At 39.8% G+C, this 12036-nt stretch overlaps 33 non-coding genes across 33 annotated transcripts; all 33 read left to right on the top strand.

The window, feature by feature from the left end:
* Nucleotides 1-209: 209 nt before the first annotated feature.
* Nucleotides 210-281, top strand: Trnaw-cca. Its single transcript has one exon. It is a non-coding gene; the product is annotated as a tRNA-Trp (tRNA).
* Nucleotides 282-521: 240 nt separating this feature from the next.
* Nucleotides 522-593, top strand: Trnaw-cca. Its single transcript has one exon. It is a non-coding gene; the product is annotated as a tRNA-Trp (tRNA).
* Nucleotides 594-834: 241 nt separating this feature from the next.
* Nucleotides 835-906, top strand: Trnaw-cca. The gene has a single exon. It is a non-coding gene; the product is annotated as a tRNA-Trp (tRNA).
* A 240-nt stretch (nucleotides 907-1146) lies between these two features.
* On the top strand, nucleotides 1147-1218 carry Trnaw-cca. Its single transcript has one exon. It is a non-coding gene; the product is annotated as a tRNA-Trp (tRNA).
* A 240-nt stretch (nucleotides 1219-1458) lies between these two features.
* On the top strand, nucleotides 1459-1530 carry Trnaw-cca. Its single transcript has one exon. It is a non-coding gene; the product is annotated as a tRNA-Trp (tRNA).
* Nucleotides 1531-1769: 239 nt separating this feature from the next.
* Trnaw-cca lies at nucleotides 1770-1841 on the top strand. Its single transcript has one exon. It is a non-coding gene; the product is annotated as a tRNA-Trp (tRNA).
* A 241-nt stretch (nucleotides 1842-2082) lies between these two features.
* On the top strand, nucleotides 2083-2154 carry Trnaw-cca. Its single transcript has one exon. It is a non-coding gene; the product is annotated as a tRNA-Trp (tRNA).
* A 239-nt stretch (nucleotides 2155-2393) lies between these two features.
* On the top strand, nucleotides 2394-2465 carry Trnaw-cca. Its single transcript has one exon. It is a non-coding gene; the product is annotated as a tRNA-Trp (tRNA).
* Nucleotides 2466-2704: 239 nt separating this feature from the next.
* On the top strand, nucleotides 2705-2776 carry Trnaw-cca. Its single transcript has one exon. It is a non-coding gene; the product is annotated as a tRNA-Trp (tRNA).
* A 239-nt stretch (nucleotides 2777-3015) lies between these two features.
* Nucleotides 3016-3087, top strand: Trnaw-cca. Its single transcript has one exon. It is a non-coding gene; the product is annotated as a tRNA-Trp (tRNA).
* Nucleotides 3088-3639: 552 nt separating this feature from the next.
* Trnaw-cca lies at nucleotides 3640-3711 on the top strand. Its single transcript has one exon. It is a non-coding gene; the product is annotated as a tRNA-Trp (tRNA).
* Nucleotides 3712-3950: 239 nt separating this feature from the next.
* Trnaw-cca lies at nucleotides 3951-4022 on the top strand. The gene has a single exon. It is a non-coding gene; the product is annotated as a tRNA-Trp (tRNA).
* Nucleotides 4023-4575: 553 nt separating this feature from the next.
* Nucleotides 4576-4647, top strand: Trnaw-cca. The gene has a single exon. It is a non-coding gene; the product is annotated as a tRNA-Trp (tRNA).
* Nucleotides 4648-4886: 239 nt separating this feature from the next.
* Trnaw-cca lies at nucleotides 4887-4958 on the top strand. Its single transcript has one exon. It is a non-coding gene; the product is annotated as a tRNA-Trp (tRNA).
* Nucleotides 4959-5196: 238 nt separating this feature from the next.
* Nucleotides 5197-5268, top strand: Trnaw-cca. The gene has a single exon. It is a non-coding gene; the product is annotated as a tRNA-Trp (tRNA).
* A 240-nt stretch (nucleotides 5269-5508) lies between these two features.
* Nucleotides 5509-5580, top strand: Trnaw-cca. The gene has a single exon. It is a non-coding gene; the product is annotated as a tRNA-Trp (tRNA).
* Nucleotides 5581-5820: 240 nt separating this feature from the next.
* On the top strand, nucleotides 5821-5892 carry Trnaw-cca. The gene has a single exon. It is a non-coding gene; the product is annotated as a tRNA-Trp (tRNA).
* A 239-nt stretch (nucleotides 5893-6131) lies between these two features.
* Trnaw-cca lies at nucleotides 6132-6203 on the top strand. The gene has a single exon. It is a non-coding gene; the product is annotated as a tRNA-Trp (tRNA).
* Nucleotides 6204-6442: 239 nt separating this feature from the next.
* Nucleotides 6443-6514, top strand: Trnaw-cca. Its single transcript has one exon. It is a non-coding gene; the product is annotated as a tRNA-Trp (tRNA).
* A 240-nt stretch (nucleotides 6515-6754) lies between these two features.
* Trnaw-cca lies at nucleotides 6755-6826 on the top strand. Its single transcript has one exon. It is a non-coding gene; the product is annotated as a tRNA-Trp (tRNA).
* A 241-nt stretch (nucleotides 6827-7067) lies between these two features.
* Nucleotides 7068-7139, top strand: Trnaw-cca. The gene has a single exon. It is a non-coding gene; the product is annotated as a tRNA-Trp (tRNA).
* A 238-nt stretch (nucleotides 7140-7377) lies between these two features.
* On the top strand, nucleotides 7378-7449 carry Trnaw-cca. The gene has a single exon. It is a non-coding gene; the product is annotated as a tRNA-Trp (tRNA).
* A 240-nt stretch (nucleotides 7450-7689) lies between these two features.
* On the top strand, nucleotides 7690-7761 carry Trnaw-cca. Its single transcript has one exon. It is a non-coding gene; the product is annotated as a tRNA-Trp (tRNA).
* Nucleotides 7762-8003: 242 nt separating this feature from the next.
* On the top strand, nucleotides 8004-8075 carry Trnaw-cca. Its single transcript has one exon. It is a non-coding gene; the product is annotated as a tRNA-Trp (tRNA).
* A 239-nt stretch (nucleotides 8076-8314) lies between these two features.
* Nucleotides 8315-8386, top strand: Trnaw-cca. Its single transcript has one exon. It is a non-coding gene; the product is annotated as a tRNA-Trp (tRNA).
* A 240-nt stretch (nucleotides 8387-8626) lies between these two features.
* Nucleotides 8627-8698, top strand: Trnaw-cca. The gene has a single exon. It is a non-coding gene; the product is annotated as a tRNA-Trp (tRNA).
* A 239-nt stretch (nucleotides 8699-8937) lies between these two features.
* On the top strand, nucleotides 8938-9009 carry Trnaw-cca. Its single transcript has one exon. It is a non-coding gene; the product is annotated as a tRNA-Trp (tRNA).
* A 550-nt stretch (nucleotides 9010-9559) lies between these two features.
* Nucleotides 9560-9631, top strand: Trnaw-cca. Its single transcript has one exon. It is a non-coding gene; the product is annotated as a tRNA-Trp (tRNA).
* A 240-nt stretch (nucleotides 9632-9871) lies between these two features.
* On the top strand, nucleotides 9872-9943 carry Trnaw-cca. Its single transcript has one exon. It is a non-coding gene; the product is annotated as a tRNA-Trp (tRNA).
* A 240-nt stretch (nucleotides 9944-10183) lies between these two features.
* Trnaw-cca lies at nucleotides 10184-10255 on the top strand. The gene has a single exon. It is a non-coding gene; the product is annotated as a tRNA-Trp (tRNA).
* A 240-nt stretch (nucleotides 10256-10495) lies between these two features.
* Nucleotides 10496-10568, top strand: Trnag-ccc. The gene has a single exon. It is a non-coding gene; the product is annotated as a tRNA-Gly (tRNA).
* Nucleotides 10569-10810: 242 nt separating this feature from the next.
* Trnaw-cca lies at nucleotides 10811-10882 on the top strand. The gene has a single exon. It is a non-coding gene; the product is annotated as a tRNA-Trp (tRNA).
* Nucleotides 10883-11122: 240 nt separating this feature from the next.
* On the top strand, nucleotides 11123-11194 carry Trnaw-cca. Its single transcript has one exon. It is a non-coding gene; the product is annotated as a tRNA-Trp (tRNA).
* Nucleotides 11195-12036: the final 842 nt, after the last annotated feature.

Here is a 12036-nt window from a genome sequence, read left to right as displayed (position 1 = left end):
GAAATATATCTTGAAAGAGTGGATTGTGTTGTCGAGTTGTCAGCGTATTTCTGTGTGTAAGAAATGAGACATTACTACAATTTCAAAGTCGATGTAAGACTAGGAACAATTCAGAGGAAAACAGAAGATGTGTTAAAAATGAGGGCGATGAAGAGCATGGAGTATATATTTGTGCTTCAAGTACATTATAGTCCTCTGCCTTATCAGACGGCCCTGTGGCGCAACGGTAGCGCGTCTGACTCCAGATCAGAAGGTTGCGTGTTCAAATCACGTCGGGGTCAATTCAAAGTTTTGCTATTTTGAATAAAAAATGAAATATATCTTGAAAGAGTGGATTGTGTTGTCGAGTTGTCAGCGTATTTCTGTGTGTAAGAAATGAGACATTACTACAATTTCAAAGTCGATGTAAGACTAGGAACAATTCAGAGGAAAACAGAAGATGTGTTAAAAATGAGGGCGATGAAGAGCATGGAGTATATATTTGTGCTTCAAGTACATTATAGTCCTCTGCCTTATCAGACGGCCCTGTGGCGCAACGGTAGCGCGTCTGACTCCAGATCAGAAGGTTGCGTGTTCAAATCACGTCGGGGTCAATTCAAAGTTTTGCTATTTTGAATAAAAATGAAATATATCTTGAAAGAGTGGATTGTGTTGTCGAGTTGTCAGCGTATTTCTGTGTGTAAGAAATGAGACATTACTACAATTTCAAAGTCGATGTAAGACTAGGAACAATTCAGAGGAAAACAGAAGATGTGTTAAAAAAACGAGGGCGATGAAGAGCATGGAGTATATATTTGTGCTTCAAGTACATTATAGTCCTCTGCCTTATCAGACGGCCCTGTGGCGCAACGGTAGCGCGTCTGACTCCAGATCAGAAGGTTGCGTGTTCAAATCACGTCGGGGTCAATTCAAAGTTTTGCTATTTTGAATAAAAAATGAAATATATCTTGAAAGAGTGGATTGTGTTGTCGAGTTGTCAGCGTATTTCTGTGTGTAAGAAATGAGACATTACTACAATTTCAAAGTCGATGTAAGACTAGGAACAATTCAGAGGAAAACAGAAGATGTGTTAAAAACGAGGGCGATGAAGAGCATGGAGTATATATTTGTGCTTCAAGTACATTATAGTCCTCTGCCTTATCAGACGGCCCTGTGGCGCAACGGTAGCGCGTCTGACTCCAGATCAGAAGGTTGCGTGTTCAAATCACGTCGGGGTCAATTCAAAGTTTTGCTATTTTGAATAAAAAATGAAATATATCTTGAAAGAGTGGATTGTGTTGTCGAGTTGTCAGCGTATTTCTGTGTGTAAGAAATGAGACATTACTACAATTTCAAAGTCGATGTAAGACTAGGAACAATTCAGAGGAAAACAGAAGATGTGTTAAAAATGAGGGCGATGAAGAGCATGGAGTATATATTTGTGCTTCAAGTACATTATAGTCCTCTGCCTTATCAGACGGCCCTGTGGCGCAACGGTAGCGCGTCTGACTCCAGATCAGAAGGTTGCGTGTTCAAATCACGTCGGGGTCAATTCAAAGTTTTGCTATTTTGAATAAAAATGAAATATATCTTGAAAGAGTGGATTGTGTTGTCGAGTTGTCAGCGTATTTCTGTGTGTAAGAAATGAGACATTACTACAATTTCAAAGTCGATGTAAGACTAGGAACAATTCAGAGGAAAACAGAAGATGTGTTAAAAATGAGGGCGATGAAGAGCATGGAGTATATATTTGTGCTTCAAGTACATTATAGTCCTCTGCCTTATCAGACGGCCCTGTGGCGCAACGGTAGCGCGTCTGACTCCAGATCAGAAGGTTGCGTGTTCAAATCACGTCGGGGTCAATTCAAAGTTTTGCTATTTTGAATAAAAAATGAAATATATCTTGAAAGAGTGGATTGTGTTGTCGAGTTGTCAGCGTATTTCTGTGTGTAAGAAATGAGACATTACTACAATTTCAAAGTCGATGTAAGACTAGGAACAATTCAGAGGAAAACAGAAGATGTGTTAAAAAATGAGGGCGATGAAGAGCATGGAGTATATATTTGTGCTTCAAGTACATTATAGTCCTCTGCCTTATCAGACGGCCCTGTGGCGCAACGGTAGCGCGTCTGACTCCAGATCAGAAGGTTGCGTGTTCAAATCACGTCGGGGTCAATTCAAAGTTTTGCTATTTTGAATAAAAATGAAATATATCTTGAAAGAGTGGATTGTGTTGTCGAGTTGTCAGCGTATTTCTGTGTGTAAGAAATGAGACATTACTACAATTTCAAAGTCGATGTAAGACTAGGAACAATTCAGAGGAAAACAGAAGATGTGTTAAAAATGAGGGCGATGAAGAGCATGGAGTATATATTTGTGCTTCAAGTACATTATAGTCCTCTGCCTTATCAGACGGCCCTGTGGCGCAACGGTAGCGCGTCTGACTCCAGATCAGAAGGTTGCGTGTTCAAATCACGTCGGGGTCAATTCAAAGTTTTGCTATTTTGAATAAAAATGAAATATATCTTGAAAGAGTGGATTGTGTTGTCGAGTTGTCAGCGTATTTCTGTGTGTAAGAAATGAGACATTACTACAATTTCAAAGTCGATGTAAGACTAGGAACAATTCAGAGGAAAACAGAAGATGTGTTAAAAATGAGGGCGATGAAGAGCATGGAGTATATATTTGTGCTTCAAGTACATTATAGTCCTCTGCCTTATCAGACGGCCCTGTGGCGCAACGGTAGCGCGTCTGACTCCAGATCAGAAGGTTGCGTGTTCAAATCACGTCGGGGTCAATTCAAAGTTTTGCTATTTTGAATAAAAATGAAATATATCTTGAAAGAGTGGATTGTGTTGTCGAGTTGTCAGCGTATTTCTGTGTGTAAGAAATGAGACATTACTACAATTTCAAAGTCGATGTAAGACTAGGAACAATTCAGAGGAAAACAGAAGATGTGTTAAAAATGAGGGCGATGAAGAGCATGGAGTATATATTTGTGCTTCAAGTACATTATAGTCCTCTGCCTTATCAGACGGCCCTGTGGCGCAACGGTAGCGCGTCTGACTCCAGATCAGAAGGTTGCGTGTTCAAATCACGTCGGGGTCAATTCAAAGTTTTGCTATTTTGAATAAAAAATGAAATATATCTTGAAAGAGTGGATTGTGTTGTCGAGTTGTCAGCGTATTTCTGTGTGTAAGAAATGAGACATTACTACAATTTCAAAGTCGATGTAAGACTAGGAACAATTCAGAGGAAAACAGAAGATGTGTTAAAAATGAGGGCGATGAAGAGCATGGAGTATATATTTGTGCTTCAAGTACATTATAGTCCTCTCTGTCTTATCAGACGGCCCTGTGGCGCAACGGTAGCGTCTGACTCCAGATCAGAAGGTTGCGTGTTCAAATCACGTCGGGGTCAATTCAAAGTTTTGCTATTTTGAATAAAAAATGAAATATATCTTGAAAGAGTGGATTGTGTTGTCGAGTTGTCAGCGTATTTCTGTGTGTAAGAAATGAGACATTACTACAATTTCAAAGTCGATGTAAGACTAGGAACAATTCAGAGGAAAACAGAAGATGTGTTAAAAATGAGGGCGATGAAGAGCATGGAGTATATATTTGTGCTTCAAGTACATTATAGTCCTCTGCCTTATCAGACGGCCCTGTGGCGCAACGGTAGCGCGTCTGACTCCAGATCAGAAGGTTGCGTGTTCAAATCACGTCGGGGTCAATTCAAAGTTTTGCTATTTTGAATAAAAATGAAATATATCTTGAAAGAGTGGATTGTGTTGTCGAGTTGTCAGCGTATTTCTGTGTGTAAGAAATGAGACATTACTACAATTTCAAAGTCGATGTAAGACTAGGAACAATTCAGAGGAAAACAGAAGATGTGTTAAAAATGAGGGCGATGAAGAGCATGGAGTATATATTTGTGCTTCAAGTACATTATAGTCCTCTGCCTTATCAGACGGCCCTGTGGCGCAACGGTAGCGCGTCTGACTCCAGATCAGAAGGTTGCGTGTTCAAATCACGTCGGGGTCAATTCAAAGTTTTGCTATTTTGAATAAAAAATGAAATATATCTTGAAAGAGTGGATTGTGTTGTCGAGTTGTCAGCGTATTTCTGTGTGTAAGAAATGAGACATTACTACAATTTCAAAGTCGATGTAAGACTAGGAACAATTCAGAGGAAAACAGAAGATGTGTTAAAAATGAGGGCGATGAAGAGCATGGAGTATATATTTGTGCTTCAAGTACATTACAGTCCTCTGTCTTATCAGACGGCCCTGTGGCGCAACGGTAGCGCGTCTGACTCCAGATCAGAAGGTTGCGTGTTCAAATCACGTCGGGTCAATTCAAAGTTTTGCTATTTTGAATCAAAAATGAAATATATCTTGAAAGAGTGGATTGTATTGTCGAGTTGTCAGCGTATTTCTGTGTGTAAGAAATGAGACATTACTACAATTTCCAAGTCGATGTAAGACTAGGAACAATTCAGAGGAAAACAGAAGATGTGTTAAAAATGAGGGCGATGAAGAGCATGGAGCATATATATTTGTGCTTCAAGTACATTATAGTCCTCTGCCTTATCAGACGGCCCTGTGGCGCAACGGTAGCGCGTCTGACTCCAGATCAGAAGGTTGCGTGTTCAAATCACGTCGGGGTCAATTCAAAGTTTTGCTATTTTGAATAAAAATGAAATATATCTTGAAAGAGTGGATTGTGTTGTCGAGTTGTCAGCGTATTTCTGTGTGTAAGAAATGAGACATTACTACAATTTCAAAGTCGATGTAAGACTAGGAACAATTCAGAGGAAAACAGAAGATGTGTTAAAAATGAGGGCGATGAAGAGCATGGAGTATATATTTGTGCTTCAAGTACATTATAGTCCTCTGCCTTATCAGACGGCCCTGTGGCGCAACGGTAGCGCGTCTGACTCCAGATCAGAAGGTTGCGTGTTCAAATCACGTCGGGGTCAATTCAAAGTTTTGCTATTTTGAATAAAAATGAAATATATCTTGAAAGAGTGGATTGTGTTGTCGAGTTGTCAGCGTATTTCTGTGTGTAAGAAATGAGACATTACTACAATTTCAAAGTCGATGTAAGACTAGGAACAATTCAGAGGAAAACAGAAGATGTGTTAAAATGAGGGCGATGAAGAGCATGGAGTATATATTTGTGCTTCAAGTACATTATAGTCCTCTGCCTTATCAGACGGCCCTGTGGCGCAACGGTAGCGCGTCTGACTCCAGATCAGAAGGTTGCGTGTTCAAATCACGTCGGGGTCAATTCAAAGTTTTGCTATTTTGAATAAAAAATGAAATATATCTTGAAAGAGTGGATTGTGTTGTCGAGTTGTCAGCGTATTTCTGTGTGTAAGAAATGAGACATTACTACAATTTCAAAGTCGATGTAAGACTAGGAACAATTCAGAGGAAAACAGAAGATGTGTTAAAAATGAGGGCGATGAAGAGCATGGAGTATATATTTGTGCTTCAAGTACATTATAGTCCTCTGCCTTATCAGACGGCCCTGTGGCGCAACGGTAGCGCGTCTGACTCCAGATCAGAAGGTTGCGTGTTCAAATCACGTCGGGGTCAATTCAAAGTTTTGCTATTTTGAATAAAAAATGAAATATATCTTGAAAGAGTGGATTGTGTTGTCGAGTTGTCAGCGTATTTCTGTGTGTAAGAAATGAGACATTACTACAATTTCCAAGTCGATGTAAGACTAGGAACAATTCAGAGGAAAACAGAAGATGTGTTAAAAATGAGGGCGATGAAGAGCATGGAGCATATATTTGTGCTTCAAGTACATTATAGTCCTCTGCCTTATCAGACGGCCCTGTGGCGCAACGGTAGCGCGTCTGACTCCAGATCAGAAGGTTGCGTGTTCAAATCACGTCGGGGTCAATTCAAAGTTTTGCTATTTTGAATAAAAATGAAATATATCTTGAAAGAGTGGATTGTGTTGTCGAGTTGTCAGCGTATTTCTGTGTGTAAGAAATGAGACATTACTACAATTTCAAAGTCGATGTAAGACTAGGAACAATTCAGAGGAAAACAGAAGATGTGTTAAAAATGAGGGCGATGAAGAGCATGGAGTATATATTTGTGCTTCAAGTACATTATAGTCCTCTGCCTTATCAGACGGCCCTGTGGCGCAACGGTAGCGCGTCTGACTCCAGATCAGAAGGTTGCGTGTTCAAATCACGTCGGGGTCAATTCAAAGTTTTGCTATTTTGAATAAAAATGAAATATATCTTGAAAGAGTGGATTGTGTTGTCGAGTTGTCAGCGTATTTCTGTGTGTAAGAAATGAGACATTACTACAATTTCAAAGTCGATGTAAGACTAGGAACAATTCAGAGGAAAACAGAAGATGTGTTAAAAATGAGGGCGATGAAGAGCATGGAGTATATATTTGTGCTTCAAGTACATTATAGTCCTCTGCCTTATCAGACGGCCCTGTGGCGCAACGGTAGCGCGTCTGACTCCAGATCAGAAGGTTGCGTGTTCAAATCACGTCGGGGTCAATTCAAAGTTTTGCTATTTTGAATAAAAAATGAAATATATCTTGAAAGAGTGGATTGTGTTGTCGAGTTGTCAGCGTATTTCTGTGTGTAAGAAATGAGACATTACTACAATTTCAAAGTCGATGTAAGACTAGGAACAATTCAGAGGAAAACAGAAGATGTGTTAAAAATGAGGGCGATGAAGAGCATGGAGTATATATTTGTGCTTCAAGTACATTATAGTCCTCTGCCTTATCAGACGGCCCTGTGGCGCAACGGTAGCGCGTCTGACTCCAGATCAGAAGGTTGCGTGTTCAAATCACGTCGGGGTCAATTCAAAGTTTTTGCTATTTTGAATAAAAAAATGAAATATATCTTGAAAGAGTGGATTGTGTTGTCGACTTGTCAGCGTTTATCTGTGTGTAAGAAATGAGACATTACTACAATTTCAAAGTCGATGTAAGACTAGGAACAATTCAGAGGAAAACAGAAGATGTGTTAAAATGAGGGCGATGAAGAGCATGGAGTATATATTTGTGCTTCAAGTACATTATAGTCCTCTGCCTTATCAGACGGCCCTGTGGCGCAACGGTAGCGCGTCTGACTCCAGATCAGAAGGTTGCGTGTTCAAATCACGTCGGGGTCAATTCAAAGTTTTGCTATTTTGAATAAAAATGAAATATATCTTGAAAGAGTGGATTGTGTTGTCGAGTTGTCAGCGTATTTCTGTGTGTAAGAAATGAGACATTACTACAATTTCAAAGTCGATGTAAGACTAGGAACAATTCAGAGGAAAACAGAAGATGTGTTAAAATGAGGGCGATGAAGAGCATGGAGTATATATTTGTGCTTCAAGTACATTATAGTCCTCTGCCTTATCAGACGGCCCTGTGGCGCAACGGTAGCGCGTCTGACTCCAGATCAGAAGGTTGCGTGTTCAAATCACGTCGGGGTCAATTCAAAGTTTTGCTATTTTGAATAAAAATGAAATATATCTTGAAAGAGTGGATTGTGTTGTCGAGTTGTCAGCGTATTTCTGTGTGTAAGAAATGAGACATTACTACAATTTCAAAGTCGATGTAAGACTAGGAACAATTCAGAGGAAAACAGAAGATGTGTTAAAAAATGAGGGCGATGAAGAGCATGGAGTATATATTTGTGCTTCAAGTACATTATAGTCCTCTGCCTTATCAGACGGCCCTGTGGCGCAACGGTAGCGCGTCTGACTCCAGATCAGAAGGTTGCGTGTTCAAATCACGTCGGGGTCAATTCAAAGTTTTGCTATTTTGAATAAAAAATGAAATATATCTTGAAAGAGTGGATTGTGTTGTCGAGTTGTCAGCGTATTTCTGTGTGTAAGAAATGAGACATTACTACAATTTCAAAGTCGATGTAAGACTAGGAACAATTCAGAGGAAAACAGAAGATGTGTTAAAAATGAGGGCGATGAAGAGCATGGAGTATATATTTGTGCTTCAAGTACATTATAGTCCTCTCTGCCTTATCAGACGGCCCTGTGGCGCAACGGTAGCGCGTCTGACTCCAGATCAGAAGGTTGCGTGTTCAAATCACGTCGGGGTCAATTCAAAGTTTTGCTATTTTGAATAAAAATGAAATATATCTTGAAAGAGTGGATTGTGTTGTCGAGTTGTCAGCGTATTTCTGTGTGTAAGAAATGAGACATTACTACAATTTCAAAGTCGATGTAAGACTAGGAACAATTCAGAGGAAAACAGAAGATGTGTTAAAAATGAGGGCGATGAAGAGCATGGAGTATATATTTGTGCTTCAAGTACATTATAGTCCTCTGCCTTATCAGACGGCCCTGTGGCGCAACGGTAGCGCGTCTGACTCCAGATCAGAAGGTTGCGTGTTCAAATCACGTCGGGGTCAATTCAAAGTTTTGCTATTTTGAATAAAAAATGAAATATATCTTGAAAGAGTGGATTGTGTTGTCGAGTTGTCAGCGTATTTCTGTGTGTAAGAAATGAGACATTACTACAATTTCAAAGTCGATGTAAGACTAGGAACAATTCAGAGGAAAACAGAAGATGTGTTAAAAATGAGGGCGATGAAGAGCATGGAGCATATATTTGTGCTTCAAGTACATTATAGTCCTCTGCCTTATCAGACGGCCCTGTGGCGCAACGGTAGCGCGTCTGACTCCAGATCAGAAGGTTGCGTGTTCAAATCACGTCGGGGTCAATTCAAAGTTTTGCTATTTTGAATAAAAATGAAATATATCTTGAAAGAGTGGATTGTGTTGTCGAGTTGTCAGCGTATTTCTGTGTGTAAGAAATGAGACATTACTACAATTTCCAAGTCGATGTAAGACTAGGAACAATTCAGAGGAAAACAGAAGATGTGTTAAAAATGAGGGCGATGAAGAGCATGGAGTATATATTTGTGCTTCAAGTACATTACAGTCCTCTGTCTTATCAGACGGCCCTGTGGCGCAACGGTAGCGCGTCTGACTCCAGATCAGAAGGTTGCGTGTTCAAATCACGTCGGGGTCAATTCAAAGTTTTGCTATTTTGAATAAAAAATGAAATATATCTTGAAAGAGTGGATTGTGTTGTCGAGTTGTCAGCGTATTTCTGTGTGTAAGAAATGAGACATTACTACAATTTCCAAGTCGATGTAAGACTAGGAACAATTCAGAGGAAAACAGAAGATGTGTTAAAAATGAGGGCGATGAAGAGCATGGAGTATATATTTGTGCTTCAAGTACATTATAGTCCTCTGCCTTATCAGACGGCCCTGTGGCGCAACGGTAGCGTCTGACTCCAGATCAGAAGGTTGCGTGTTCAAATCACGTCGGGGTCAATTCAAAGTTTTGCTATTTTGAATAAAAAATGAAATATATCTTGAAAGAGTGGATTGTGTTGTCGAGTTGTCAGCGTATTTCTGTGTGTAAGAAATGAGACATTACTACAATTTCAAAGTCGATGTAAGACTAGGAACAATTCAGAGGAAAACAGAAGATGTGTTAAAAATGAGGGCGATGAAGAGCATGGAGTATATATTTGTGCTTCAAGTACATTATAGTCCTCTGCCTTATCAGACGGCCCTGTGGCGCAACGGTAGCGCGTCTGACTCCAGATCAGAAGGTTGCGTGTTCAAATCACGTCGGGGTCAATTCAAAGTTTTGCTATTTTGAATAAAAAATGAAATATATCTTGAAAGAGTGGATTGTGTTGTCGAGTTGTCAGCGTATTTCTGTGTGTAAGAAATGAGACATTACTACAATTTCAAAGTCGATGTAAGACTAGGAACAATTCAGAGGAAAACAGAAGATGTGTTAAAAATGAGGGCGATGAAGAGCATGGAGTATATATTTGTGCTTCAAGTACATTATAGTCCTCTGCCTTATCAGACGGCCCTGTGGCGCAACGGTAGCGCGTCTGACTCCAGATCAGAAGGTTGCGTGTTCAAATCACGTCGGGGTCAATTCAAAGTTTTGCTATTTTGAATAAAAAATGAAATATATCTTGAAAGAGTGGATTGTGTTGTCGAGTTGTCAGCGTATTTCTGTGTGTAAGAAATGAGACATTACTACAATTTCAAAGTCGATGTAAGACTAGGAACAATTCAGAGGAAAACAGAAGATGTGTTAAAAATGAGGGCGATGAAGAGCATGGATTATATATTTGTGCTTCAAGTACATTATAGTCCTCTGCCTTATCAGACGGCCCTGTGGCGCAACGGTAGCGCGTCTGACTCCAGATCAGAAGGTTGCGTGTTCAAATCACGTCGGGGTCAATTCAAAGTTTTGCTATTTTGAATAAAAATGAAAATATATCTTGAAAGAGTGGATTGTGTTGTCGAGTTGTCAGCGTATTTCTGTGTGTAAGAAATGAGACATTACTACAATTTCAAAGTCGATGTAAGACTAGGAACAATTCAGAGGAAAACAGAAGATGTGTTAAAAATGAGGGCGATGAAGAGCATGGAGTATATATTTGTGCTTCAAGTACATTATAGTCCTCTGCCTTATCAGACGGCCCTGTGGCGCAACGGTAGCGCGTCTGACTCCCAGATCAGAAGGTTGCGTGTTCAAATCACGTCAGGGTCAATTCAAAGTTTTGCTATTTTGAATAAAAAATGAAATATATCTTGAAAGAGTGGATTGTGTTGTCGAGTTGTCAGCGTATTTCTGTGTGTAAGAAATGAGACATTACTACAATTTCAAAGTCGATGTAAGACTAGGAACAATTCAGAGGAAAACAGAAGATGTGTTAAAAATGAGGGGCGATGAAGAGCATGGAGTATATATTTGTGCTTCAAGTACATTATGAGTCCTCTGCCTTATCAGACGGCCCTGTGGCGCAACGGTAGCGCGTCTGACTCCAGATCAGAAGGTTGCGTGTTCAAATCACGTCGGGGTCAATTCAAAGTTTTGCTATTTTGAATACAAAATGAAATATATCTTGAAAGAGTGGATTGTGTTGTCGAGTTGTCAGCGTATTTCTGTGTGTAAGAAATGAGACATTACTACAATTTCAAAGTCGATGTAAGACTAGGAACAATTCAGAGGAAAATAGAAGATGTGTTAAAAATGAGGGCGATGAAGAGCATGGAGTATATATTTGTGCTTCAAGTACATTATAGTCCTCTACCTTATCAGACGGCCCTGTGGCGCAACGGTAGCGCGTCTGACTCCAGATCAGAAGGTTGCGTGTTCAAATCACGTCGGGGTCAATTCAAAGTTTTGCTATTTTGAATAAAAAATGAAATATATCTTGAAAGAGTGGATTGTGTTGTCGAGTTGTCAGCGTATTTCTGTGTGTAAGAAATGAGACATTGCTACAATTTCAAAGTCGATGTAAGACTAGGAACAATTCAGAGGAAAACAGAAGATGTGTTAAAAATGAGGGCGATCTAGAGCATGGAGTATATATTTGTGTTTCAAGTACATTATAGTCCCTCTGCCTTATCAGACGGCCCTGTGGCGCAACGGTAGCGCGTCTGACTCCAGATCAGAAGGTTGCGTGTTCAAATCACGTCGAGATCAATTCAAAGTTTTGCTATTTTGAATAAAAATGAAATATATCTTGAAAAGAGTTAGATTGTGGTTATCGAGTTGTCAGCGTATTTCTGTGTGTAAGAAATAGAACATTACTACAATTTCAAAGTCGATGTAAGACTAGGAACAATTCAGAGGAAAACAGAAGATGTGTTAAAAAACTAGAGGCGATGAAGGCATGGAGTATATATTTGTGCTTCAAGTACATTATAGTCCTCTGCCTTATCAGACAGACCCTGTGGCTACAACAGTAAGCGCTGTCTGACTCCAGATCAGAAGGTTGCGATGTTCAAATCACGTCAGGAGTCAATTCAAAGTTTTGCTATTTTAGACTAAAAGGCCAGTATATCTTGAAAGAGTGGATTGTGTTGTCGAGTTGTCAGCGTATTTCTGTGTGTAGAAATGGGGCAGGTTGCTGCAATTTCAAAGTCGATGTAAGACTAGGAACAATTTGGAGGAAAACAGAAGATGTAGGTTAAACTAGAGGGCGATGAAGGAGCATGGAGCATATATTTGT

The sequence above is a fragment of the Haliotis rubra genome, unplaced genomic scaffold (genome assembly GCF_003918875.1).
Source record: "Haliotis rubra isolate DU_JTF1 unplaced genomic scaffold, ASM391887v1 Scf442, whole genome shotgun sequence".
NCBI classification, from domain to species: Eukaryota; Metazoa; Mollusca; class Gastropoda; order Lepetellida; family Haliotidae; genus Haliotis; species Haliotis rubra.
This window is presented reverse-complemented; position numbering and strand designations above follow the sequence as displayed.